Source organism: Mandrillus leucophaeus, unplaced genomic scaffold (genome assembly GCF_000951045.1).
Source record: "Mandrillus leucophaeus isolate KB7577 unplaced genomic scaffold, Mleu.le_1.0 Scaffold190, whole genome shotgun sequence".
In the NCBI taxonomy this organism is placed as follows: Eukaryota; Metazoa; Chordata; class Mammalia; order Primates; family Cercopithecidae; genus Mandrillus; species Mandrillus leucophaeus.
This window is the reverse complement of record NW_012101921.1, coordinates 2,377,383-2,389,627: the sequence shown is the minus strand read 5'-3', so window position 1 is coordinate 2,389,627 and position 12,245 is coordinate 2,377,383. Positions and strand designations below refer to the sequence as shown.

At 43.7% G+C, this 12,245-nt stretch overlaps 1 pseudogene; it reads left to right on the top strand.

Annotated features, from left to right (window-relative positions):
• Positions 1-11,447: 11,447 nt before the first annotated feature.
• The window catches only part of LOC105538372, a 3,067-nt pseudogene continuing 2,269 nt past the window's right edge, over positions 11,448-12,245 (top strand).

Here is a 12,245-nt window from a genome sequence, read left to right as displayed (position 1 = left end):
CGCGGCCCTTGGGCCCTCCAGGCAGGAGGCGGGGACCCGAAACCTGGCCAGGCCACCCCAAGCGGAGGACGCGGACATAGCTCGGGCTTTGGAGAAGTTGCAGCCCAAACCCTGCGTGTTTTGTTGGGCCACAAAATGATGTTAAAACTAATTTCCAGTATTTAAAGTGAGGAGATCTCATACAAATATCTAGATATCCATTTAAAAACAAAATCTAACCATTTCACCCAAGGCTGAGTTGTGACTGTTCTGGGCCGTAGGCACTTTTGTCTTCGTAGGCTCCTGTCCTCCATTTTAAAAAAAAAGTTTTGAAAAATTATATTTTACCACTGCGATGATATAAAAATGAATGTAATTCAAACTGAATTTATTGCTATATTATTACTATTTTTTCATTTGTTATTACTATATTTGTTTTCTTCTCATTTCAAAAGAAATTAACATTTAAATGTTTTTTTCTGGTCTAGGCACTGTGCCTGTTGTACCTAATTGATAAGCCTGCCAGGAACCTGGTCCTCTGGGGAAGGTAGCAGGCACCTCCCGAGTGCCAGCAGCCTCCCGAGTGCCCACCACCCCCCGTCTCTTCCTTCAGGCTTGTCTCACTCATCTTGATGGTCTCTGAGCACCTGTTGGCACGTTGATCACCTGTTTGGTGACTTCCACTCTCCTAGGAGAGCGCCGAGCAAACAACAGAGTGATTATTGCAATAATGGGGGAAACTGCATGAGCAAGCGATGGACAGAATGAAGGTCATTTGTGTAGTCAAATGACTTGGCCACAGTAACAGGTTGTGTTAGGGCGACAAATGTCAAGCAGTGGGATGGTACTGGACTGTAGAAGGCCTTGAAACTCAAGCAGAAGAGTTAAAGTGATCAGGTAGACCGGGAGGAGGTAGCAAAAGATTCTGTGTAAGGCAGGGGGCCTCCCGAAGGAGTTTTTAGGAAGGTCTCCCTAGAAAGAAGCCAGGAGAGGCTGTTTCCAGATGGTGTTGTAAGCTGAGAGACACGCATGGAGACTCAGGAACTCAGAACAGGGATGGTCAACTCCGCAAGATCCCATCCCGCACCAGGCAGGTGGTGGGATGCAGGGCTCTTTACAGCATGCCAGGATTGGGCTCCTTGGAGCTTTTGTGGGTGAGGCCAGGGTAAATCAAGGCCACAGAGAGTGATCTGTTAAATAAGTTCTTCCTGGCAGCTGGAACAGGATGAAAAGGTAAATGCATGGTTTGTGCAGGGTGGGGATGATTTTTTCCGCTCTAAATTGAAGGGGTTAATTCTTGGTAAACAAGTAAATTGTGGACCCATACACAGCGTCTTCTCAAATCCCGTAGCGTTTGCAGAATCTGCCCTTCCTCCGGAGTCTCTCAGGCAGAGCCCACCTGGTGAACCACGAGCAGCAGCGTTGACTCTCGGTGGTCCAGCGTCCCTTCCCACTAGCCCCATTCATGTATCTACTCCTTTACTGGTTCCGCAGATACTGATTCCCCAACAGTATGTAAGGGGAAAGCAGCACCTCATAAAGGGAACCTAAATTGCTTAGCTCCCAAGAATATTGGTTTTCTAATGAGGAGCCTAGTGCGGGTAAGGCTGCACCTGGTGAAGGGGGCGGGGTCAGAAACTCCGCTGCTGGAAATCTTTTCCAGCAAGGAAAAGTCTCCTGGGACCTGAAAGGCACTTAACCTGACCCAGACTGCCTCTAAAGAACAATGAACTAAGAGTCTTCGCTGTGGTTCTCTTAAGTTTGTAAGAGACTGTAATAAGTCTTACTCTCTCCGGGCCTCAATTTGCTCATCTATAAATTTAAGAATCTAGACTAGATAAGAGCTCTCCAGCCTGGCTTGACTGGTAGAGGACCCCTTTTACCATGTATACTCTTGCCAACACCTAGAAATTATTTTATCATGCAATGATTTGTGTATGATGTGTAGTAGAGAAGGGATTGTTAAATAAAACTTATTTTAGATCCATGTATAACTTTAAAACAGTAATATCGGCTGGGCGCTTTGGCTCACGCCTGTAATCCCAGCCCTTTGGGAGGCCGAGGCAGGTGAATCACTTGAGGCCAGGAATTTGAGACCAGCCTGGCCAACATGGCGAAACTTCGTGTGGGTTGCAGTAAGCTGAGATCACACCACTGCACTTCAGCCTGGGCGACAGAGAGAGACCCTGTCTCAGTAAATAAATAAATACAGCAGTAATATCTATATTATTAACAGACGAGTTTCAACCTTTTCACATTTTCCAAGTAATGCAGAATGTTTAAAGTAATTATGTAAGGGGAAAGCATGCTTTGTTAACAAATATCTTTTAAAATAACATATATCTGGTATTGGGACAAATGTATATTAAAATGTATGAAACTTAATGACTCATTGTAGCATCAAAAATAGACAAAAACTGCTTTCCTAAATGAATGTTTGGAATTTATGCCTTTTGCATTTTTTTAAAAAAACTGGTTTATTTTTATTTCATTTTTTATGTCTAAATGATGAGATAAAACAGAAGGGTTCAGACTGCTGTATGCAAGTGGCATTCTGCAAATAGCATGATGTGGGTATGGCTGGTCTTTATTTCTAATAATGAGAGGCCAAATCAGATCTAATGGTCACTATATTTTCTCTTTCTGACTTTGGTTTCAGATACACAAGAGACACTGTGAGGAGCCATATAAACAGTTTGATGAGCTGAATGCAATGTGTAGGTCTAGTGAATGAAAATCGTCTTGGTTCAAAATTGTAGAATTCTCATTTGATGGTCCTCATTTACTTTATTCCAGCAAACGTTTTATATTTTCTATTTTTAGCCAGCATTTCATTATGGATATATATTAAGCAGCATATGACTTTTAAAAATATTGCTGTAGAGTAGTCAAAGCCCACATGAGAAGCCACCCAAGCAGCTGTCGTATGAACGCAAATCTGGTGTTCAAGGAATGAATGCTTCATGTACCGGTGAGCACGCATTCGGAGGCTTCCAAAGTGATTCCATTTTAATGGGTAGCAGGGGATCTTAAAGGATTATTTTAATTGTTATATTTCCAAATGGAAAAGTAAAAGACGCCACTGCCACGTGCAACACTGTGGACCTTCCTGAATGCCTTTCAGAACCCCCTCCATTTGTCAGTGTCTGATGTCCCGTCCTGTCCTGATAGTCCATGATGCTCAACAGCACCCCGTGGGAAAATGACCCCTTATTTTCCCTTAGGAGGAGAAAGAGGTGTAGGTCTCAAGGCCCACACTCTAGGGAAGTATGATGCAGATTTGAACCAATTACACACAGAGTGGAACATACGATAATTTGAGGGATCCCATCAAATTACCCGTATTGACACCAAAATGAAGAAGTGGTGACAGCCTGTCAGATGAGAAAAAGTTTAAAGATTGGTAATGTCCAGTGTTGATGAGAGTGTGGGGAAATGGATACTCTATAGTTGGTTTTGTTTTTAAGATAGTTCATCAGAATCTGTCAGTGTTTTAAATGGATGTATCTTTTGACCTAGCAGTTTCTATAGGATTCTGTCTTACAGATACACCCATACTTGTGAACAAATATACCATATTTCATCAAATCTAAAACACCCTAAATTGTAACATGTGCTATTATTTTATGTACCATTAAGAAAACAAAACCTACCGTTTTAACTATGACACAGTCCTTTCATATCACTTAGAATTGCATTTTATACTCATTAAGATCGCTCCTAGCCGGGCGCGGTGGCTCACGCCCGTAATTCCAGCAGTTTGGGAGGCCAAGGCAGGCAGATCACGAGGTCAGGAGATCGAGACCATCCTGCCTAACATGGTGAAACCCCGTCTCTACTAAAAATACAAAACATTAGCCGGACGTGGTGGTGGGTGCCTATAATCCCAGCTACTCAGGAGGCTGATTGAATGGTGTGAACCTGGGAGGCAGAGGTTGCAGTGAGCCAAGATCGTGCCACTGCACTCCAGCCTGGGAGACAGAGCGAGATTCCATCTCAAAAAAAAAAAAAAAATCTCTCCTATGACTCAATGTATTTTCAATCATATTTTCCTCTGGAGAGCCATTGCTTTCTGCCCACCTTTTCAGCCTCATAGTTTCTGTCACTGACAAACACTTCAAGGAGGACAGCAGCTCAGGGTGCTGAGCTCACCTGAATGCACCTCTCCATGAAATTTTGGCCCCTTAGCCCTTAGACTGCTGCCTTGGTGGCTCATTGCTGCATTCAGACAGATTGGGGGTAGGGTGGGGTATTTACAGAATTTCTAGCTACTAGCAGTGGGAAGGTTAGTTTGATGGAAGCTGATGCATCTATAGATAATGTGACCACATAATTTATCCTCCAAACAGGGACATTTCTGAGAGTCAAAAGGAGCACTATTAATAATACTGGACCGCCATCCTGGCTACCACAGTGAAACCCCGTCTCTACTAAAAAATTCCAAAAACTAGCCGGGCGAGGTGGTGGGCGCCTGTAGTCCCAGCTACTCGGGAGGCTGAGGCAGGAGAATGGCGTAAACCCGGGAGGCGGAGCTTGCAGTGAGCTGAGATCCAGCCACTGCACTCCAGCCTGGGTGACAGAGCGAGACTCCACCTAAAAATAAAAAAATAAAATAATAATAATAATAATAATACTGGACCAACAAGCATGAATTGTGCTGTCCCGGACAATCTGGAACATATGGTCACCCTAATCCTAGCTCCCTTTTGTATTCCTATAAATATATAAACCATAATTAGGAAAAACTCCTTGTTAAATGTCTCTATAAGAACACGGATGGGGTGTGTACCAGTCCATTTCATACTGCTCTGCTCCCAATTCGCCCTTCTTGGCCCTGCCTTGTGATCCTGGAGCTGGACCCTGAAAGTATTTGTCTTGTCAGCTGGTGCCACTGTTGGGTCTTGTCAGTAGAAAGTGCTAGAGGAACACTAGAAGGGACTTCTCTTCCTAGCTCCGTGCTTTTCTTCTGGCTCCTATAGCACAGCTGTCAGTGGGCGGCTTCCCAGTGAGATTTTGCCAACACCCAACAGTGTCTCCTGCTTGCCATCCTCAGCCTGCAGCACCTCAGCAAACTCCTCCAGCATCCACAGGCCCGTCGCCACCCTCACCGGTGAGCTCTGAATCTCAGCCTTGGATGGGAGGGAGAGTTTGTTGCTTCCTTGGGTTCCCTATGTCAGCCCTAGAGGTAGTGGCTGCTCCTTTTGTTATTCCTGAATTAACTAGAGTTCCATTTACCCTTCTTAGTAATTAATCCTCCTTTACTAGTTAATAATTTTTTACATTAAAATTTCCCTATTCAAACTACTGGTGTGTCTGAATCCTGACTGATACAGGATGCATTAATTATTTCTTTTCACTTGTTGGAGAAAACAGCCTTCAAAGAACATGGAGAACATGGTGGTTGGTGGGTAAAAATAATACACTTACATAGTGCTTATCATATGCTAGGCACCACTCCAAGAACTTGACACCCTATGAAGCAATTTCATCTTCACAGCAACCCTATGAAGGAAGTAGCATTCTCGTTTCCTTTCACTGATGAGGAACGTGCAGCACAGTGAGGCTGTGCAATTTACCAAAACAAGTGGTAAAGCTAAGATTCAAATACAGATTGTGCAACTGAAGAGTCCATGCCCTCAAACAGTATGGAGTAGATGGCTCATTTTGCCACCTGGAGAACAGTAAGCATGTCTGGCCTTGACAACTCTGTGCCTCTCGGGGTCACCCTCAAGAGAGGCACAGAGCTCTTGTCAGGCTCACAGAAGCCTGCGTGATGGTGGCCAAAGCATTCCAACTTGAAATATAGGAAAGACGAGTTAGAACTCTGACCCCTAGAGAGGTGAAAACCACGACCCAGGCATGCTGGGCGCCGCTGTGCCTAGATTCCCTGCTGCTGAGGAATGGGGAGGGTTCCTCTCTCAATCCTGGCAAGGGATGGACCCAAACCTATTGGACCAGATAGAGGTCTTGGAGGCCACAGCACAGATTATGATGGAGACTTTCCTGTGAGAGGAGAAAGGAAGAGTTTCAACAGAGCCCGCCAGGGAGCTCTGGGGTTTCAGTAACACTCAACGTGTTCCTTAGGTCAAACTTTTTGGGCGAGTAGGAAAGCCCACCTTGTGGGAAAGAGGAAAGACAAGAAACTGGAGTAAAACAACCTAAGTCCATGTTTCTGCTCAACCAAGTGGTTGAGTGACTTCAATAGTTGTCCATTGATCATATATACCACAGTTGACTGAGCCATTCTCCTACTGATGGACATCCTAGGCTCTTTCCTGTGTGGGACTTTTACAAACTTCTAGGAGCATATGTGTACAAGTATTTTTGTTTTTATTTATCTTGGATAAATACAGAAATGGAATTGCTGGGTCATAATGTATGTTTATGTATAGTTTCTTTGTTTTTAGCATTTTTATTGTGGTAAATTACACATAACATAAAATTTACCATTTTAACTATTTTTACATTGTACAATCCAGTGGCACTTAGTACATTACCACGCCCGGCTAATTTTTGTATATCTCCTGACCTCAAGTGATGATTCACCCGCTTCAGCCTCCTAAAGTGCTGGGATTACAGGCGTAAGCCACCGCGCCTGGCTTTTTTTTTTTTTTTTTTTGGTGGTAAAATATACAGAACATAAAATTTACCATTTTAACCCTTTTTAAGTGTGTGATTCAGTGGCATTAAATACATTTACATTGTTGTACAACCATCTCTACGATTGATCCCACAACTTTTTTCTCATCTCAACCAAAACCCCATACCGGTTGAACAGTAAGTCTCCATTCCTTCCTCCCTCGAGCCCAATGAGCACTATTTTACCTTCTAGCTCTACAAATTTGACAACTCTAAATATTCATAAAAGTGGAATCATACAATATTTGTCCTTTTGTGTATGGTTTATTTCACTTAGCGTAATATTTTTAAGGTTTATTTATGTTGTAACATCTATCAAAACATTTCTTCTTAAAGCTGAATAATATTTCATTATATGCGATACTACGTTTGCTTTATACATTCATCTGTCAATAGACGCTGGGTTGTTTTCATCTTTTGGTTATTGTGAATAATGTTGCTACTAACATCAGTGTACAAATATCTGTTTGAGTCCCTGCTTTCAGTTCTCTTGGGTGTATATCTAAAAGTGGAATTCCTGGAAGATATAGTTAATTCTATGTTCAATTTTTTGATAAGCTACCATACTGTTTTCCACAGCAGCTGTGCCATTTTTACACTCTCACTAGCAATACACAAGAGTTCCACATCTTCACCACCACTTGCCATTTTATGTTTTGGTTTGTTGTTGCTGCTGCTGTTTTTATAATAGCCATCCTAATGAAATGAAGCACTCTGTCACTGTAGTTTTGATTTGCGCTTCCCTAATCATGAGTGATGTGAGCATCTTTTTATGGGTTTATCAGCCATTTATATATCTCCTTTGGAGGAATGTCTATCAAGTCCTTTGCCTATTTTTAAAATCCTGTTGCTTGTTTTTTTGTTGTTGAGTTTGGGGAGTTGTTTTATATTCTGGATATTAACCCGTTATCAGATACATGGTTTGCAAATATTTTCTCCCATTTTGTAGCTTGCCTTTTCACTCTCTTGATGGTGTCCTTTGATGCACAAACGTTTTTAATTTTGATAAAGGTCCTATGTTTGGTGGTTGTTTGGGGCTATGTTTTTGAGATAGGGTCTATCTCTGTTGCCCAGATTGGAGTGCAATGATGCGATCATAGCTCACTGCAACCTCAGGCTCCTGGGCTCATGCAATCCTCCTGTCTCAGCCTCCCCAGTAGATGGGACTATAGGCACACGCCACCACTGTCAGCTAATTTTTTTTTTTTTTTTTTTAATTAGAAATGAGGTCTTGCCTGTTTCCCAGGCTTGTCACGAACTACTGACCTCAAGGGATCTTCCCACCTCAGCCTCCCAAAACACCGGGATTACAGACATGAGCCCCAGAACCCGGCCCCTATGTTTAGTTTTATAAGAAACTACGAAACTGTTTTTCCAAATTAGTTGTGCCACTTTATATTCCCACCAGTAATGTTGAGAATTCCAGGAGCTTTACATCTATATTCCCACCAGTAATGTTGAGAATTCCAGGAGCTTTACATCCTCACCAATGCTTCATATTGTCAGTCTTTAATTTTAGCCATTCTACCGGGTGTGTAATAGTATCTCATTGTGTATTTAATTTGCATGTTAATTTGCATTGTATATTTAATTTGAGCATGTCATTAATTGCCAAACTAATGATGTTGAGCAATGTTTTGTGTGTGCTTATTGGTCATCTGTGTATCTTTATAAAATGGTTGTTCAAACCTTTTGCCCATTGTTTTGTTGTTTTTTGTTTGTCTTCTTTTTTGTTTTTGAGTTTTGGTCTTTTTTTAAAATTAGGTAGTAGGAGTGGCTAAAGGCCTTTGGTAAGTCATTGATTTTCTGTTTCTTTATCTGTAGGTAGCAAGTATGAGTTCCTCCATGACATGTGGGCTACAAGAAATGCCAAGCTTGGCCACTGCTCACAGTACCTGGGACTGGTAAGAATCCATGCATGCCTTCTCCCATCTAAGACATGCGGGATCCATGCCAGGAAGAATGAGGCACATGCCAGAGGATATGGGGGCTGGGAGGAGGGCACTAACACAGAGTGATTTGAAATGAGGTAGCATTCAATGGCCCCTGGCAAAAAGGAGAAAGAAGACGAGGGAGCTGAAAAATGTCTTCATGGGGAAGGAGGGAGGGAAGACAGGGAGGGAAGGGTGGTCCAACTAGCCCTGGAGCGGGGGAAAATGGAAATGTAGCAGATCTATAAGCAAAACTGAAATCTCAGCACAGAGCTGGTCTATGAATTTCTCCCAGAGGGACCTTCTCTCTGTAGGGTAAAAGGGAGCATAAACTTCCAGTTCTGTTTGCAGAGAGCCCTGAGGAACTGACACTGACCACACCCAGATGAGAGGCCTTCTCCTCAGCAGCCAAATTCTGCCCAGTGCTGCCTAGCAGGGTCTTAGCTAGGGTAGCTGGCTCCATCCCAGGGCCAACAGCCAATTTCGATTACATTAAGGAGGTTGCGTATTGGAGGACCAACAAGTTTTCTTATTTGATACTCTGATCTTAGAATCTAACCCTCCCAGAGATGCAAATCACAACCATGAACAAACGTATTATGACAGAGAATTAAGCTTATAAAGATATATCAGTCAGGGGACAGAAACTATACCAATTATTTAACAGAGACAATGTAATACAGAGAACTGTTAACTAGGTTTACGGTTATTAACTAGATAACTGAAAAGTCAAAAAAACAAATCTGCCGTATCACGTAAGTGAGCAACTGCAAGAAGCAGCTACCCACTGTTGGGCTGAGAGAACAAAGGAAGAAGTTGAACCACTAAAGCTTAGAAGTTGGAGGAAGAGCCCTCTGCATAACTGAAACTCAGACTTCTGAGGAAGGGCTGCAGCATCTGCACTGGCATCTCTGCTGTGGTCACTTTAAAGCTGGTTCTGCAGGTATTGGGAAAACTGCAGGGTGGATTTGGAAACTGCTAAGGAAGGCAGGGCTCAGTGGCTCACGCCTGTAATCCCAACACTCTGAGAGGCCAAGGTAGGAAGATCACTTGAGCCTAGGATTTTGAGACCTGCTTGAGCAGCATATTGAGGCCCTATCTCTACAAAAAATTTAAAAATGAGTCCAGTGTGGTGGTGTGCACCTGTAGTCCCAGCTGCTTGGGAGGCTGAGGCAGGAGGATCACTTGAGCGCAGGAGTTCAAGGTTGCAGTGAGCTGTCCTCACACCACTGCACTCCAGCCTGGAGCAACAGAGTGAGACAGCTCCAGAGTGAGACCCCCATCCCTCCTACTACTACTACTACTAATAATAATAGTGCCAAGCTTGTGAAACCTGGTCCAAATGGAAAGTGATAGATACTCAACTCTATCCCTCAGTGGGTGTGAATAAGGACACTTTCAGCCTCATCCCTTGGCTACTCAAGGAACCAGCCTCGGGATGAAACTGATGCTACTATGGGTAGCAGATGGGAGGGATGGAAAGAACCAGGGTCCATAATGGTGCTGCTGAGTCACAGACTCACTCTCCTCTGGGTGTCCAGTTGTGTAAGCCTTCTGTCTTTCTGTTGATTACAGCATTGTTTAACTAAGGCCTCTGCTACTTTGCAGCCAAGAGCATCTTGATAGATTAGGAAAGCAAAAAAGAGGATAAAAAAAGAAACCAGGAAAAGGGATGTGTGGTAGATTAAATAATCCTCCTTGGTTCTTTCCAAAAATCTCCTGTCCTAATTCCTGGAATCTGTGAGTATGTCTCCTTACAAAACAAAAGGGGATGTTGCAGATGTGATTAAGTAGTTTGATGAAAATATTATCCTGGATTATCTGGGTGGGCCCGATGTAATCACAAGGATTAGTTACAGAGAAAATGTGACAACAAAAACAGAGGATGAAATGATGTGTCTTAATGAAGAAGGAAGGCACCCTGTGAGCCAAGAAATGCAGGTGGCTTCTAGAAGGTGGAAAAGGCAAGAGAACAGATTTTCTTCTAGAGTTCTCAGAAATAATGCAGCTCCGACAACACCTTGATTTAGCCCATAAGACCCATTCAGACTTCTGACCTTCAAAACTATAATACAATACATTTGTGTTGTTTTAAGGCACTAAGTTTGTGATTTTTTCAATTTATTTTATTTTATTTTATTTTATTTTTGTAGAGACAGCATCTGGCTATATAGCCCAGGCTGGTCTCAAACTCCAAACCTCAAGTCATCCTTCCTCCCTGGCCTCCCGAAGTGCTGGGATTATAGGTTTGAGCCACCGTGCTGGGCCTGTGGTAATTTATTATAGCAGCTACAGGAAACTAACATAGCATGGTAATTAGAAAACCCAAAAGAAGATGCCAAGAATAAGTACAAATGTAGCAATAATTAAATAGATATGAAAGAGTTGAATCCAATGACTACTAAACATGTAACATACAGATTAGATTTTTCTAAACTCCAGGTAGGTGCCCTTCATGAAAGGTGTATCTAAAACAAAATGATGCAGGGAAACTATACACCTGTTGTCTCAGTTATCTATTGCAGTGTAGCAAACCACCCTCAAAACTTAATGACTTAGGGCCAGGCGAAGTGGCTCACGCCTATAATCCCAGCACTTCGGGAGGCCAAGGCAGGTGGATCATTTGAGGTCAGGCGTTTGAGACCAGCCTGGCCAACATGGTGACATCCTGTCTCTACTAAAAATACAAAATTAGCCGGGCATGGTGTCATGCGCCTGTAATCCCAGTTACTTGGGAGGCTGAGGCAGGAGAATCACTTGAACCCGGGAGGTGGAGGTTGCAGTGAGCCAAGATTGTGCCCACTGCACTTCAGCCTGGGTGACAGAGTGAGTCTGTCTCAAAAAACAAAACCTTAATGACTTAGGAAGGTGGCTTTAGTGGCCGCATGAACTGCCAGCATGAACCTGACTGCCGAGGAACAAGAGTGCAAAGCTAAGAAACTGAGGCATTTTGAAGCATTTGAAGACACTTGTCCTCCTTATCTGACCCCCAAAGACGATGAATTCTATCAGCAGTGGCAGATGAAATATCCTAAACTCGGCTGGGCGCAGTGGCTCACGCCTGTAATCCCAGCACTTTGGGAGGCCGAAGCGGGTGGATCGCCTGAGGTCAGGTGTTCGAGACCAGCTTGGCCAACATGGTGAAACCCTGTCTCTACTAAAAATGCAAAAATTAGCCGGGTGTAGTAGTAGGCACCTGTAATCCCAGCTACTTGGGAGGCTAAGGCAGGAGAATTGCTTGAACCTGGGAGGCGGAGGTTGCAGTGAGCCGAGATAGCACCACTGCACTCCAGCCGGGGCGACGGAGCAAGACTCCGTCTCAAAAAAAAAGAAAAAGAAATATCCTAAACTAATTCTCCAAGAAGCCGGCAGTGTATCTGGGGAGCTCCATAAAGAGGCTCAAGAGGCCGGGCACGGTGGCTCACTCCTATAATCTCGGCACTTTGGGAGGCCAAGGCAGGCGGATCACAAGGTCAGGAGATCAAGACCATCCTGGCTAACACAGTGAAACCCCGTCTCTACTAAAAATATTTTTCAAAAAAATAGCCGGGCGTGGTGGTGGCCGCCTGTAGTCCCAGCTACTCGGGAGGCTGAGGCGGGAGAATGGCATGAACCCGGGAGGCAGAGCTTGCAGTGAGCCGAGATCGCACCACTACACTGCAGCCTGGGTGACAGAGCGAGACTCCATCTCAAAAA